At 48.4% G+C, this 500-nt stretch overlaps 1 protein-coding gene across 1 annotated transcript in view; it reads left to right on the forward strand.

The window, feature by feature from the left end:
- top2b (DNA topoisomerase II beta) overlaps positions 1 to 123 on the forward strand; it is an 88,628-nt gene extending 88,505 nt beyond the window's left edge. The window contains exon 37 of the mRNA XM_079531667.1: positions 1 to 123. This exon is cut by the window's left edge and continues 837 nt beyond it. The gene's annotated coding sequence lies outside the window, so the exon portion shown is untranslated.
- Positions 124 to 500: the final 377 nt, after the last annotated feature.

Raw genomic sequence — 500 nt, forward strand, 5'->3', positions numbered from 1 at the left:
TAGCCCAACTTTAGACGCTGTGCTTTCAGCACATTTTAATTATTGTTAAAAAAAAAAGAAAAAACAGACTAATGTACCTTTTTTTGGAAAACATGAACTTGAAAGTAAACGAGGAAATGTGAACCATCTGTTGCTCTGTGCTCCTTCCATTTGGTCTGAAACGTAGACTCCTCCTTCGGCTCTGGGCCATCTGTATCTCTAGACACAGAAAGGTAGACTCCTCCTTCGGCTCTGGGCCGTCTGTATCTCCACAGACACAGAAAGGTAGACTCCTCCTTCGGCTCTGGGCCGTCTGTATCTCTAGACACAGAAAGGTAGACTCCTCCTTCTGCTCTGGGCCATCTGTATCTCCACAGACACAGAAAGGTAGACTCCTCCTTCGGCTCTGGGCCGTCTGTATCTCCACAGACACAGAAAGGTAGACTCCTCCTTCGGCTCTGGGCCGTCTGTATCTCCACAGACACAGAAAGGTAGACTCCTCCTTCGGCTCTGGGCCGTCT

Source organism: Electrona antarctica (assembly GCF_951216825.1).
Source record: "Electrona antarctica genome assembly, contig: scaffold_276, whole genome shotgun sequence".
Classification (NCBI taxonomy): domain Eukaryota; kingdom Metazoa; phylum Chordata; class Actinopteri; order Myctophiformes; family Myctophidae; genus Electrona; species Electrona antarctica.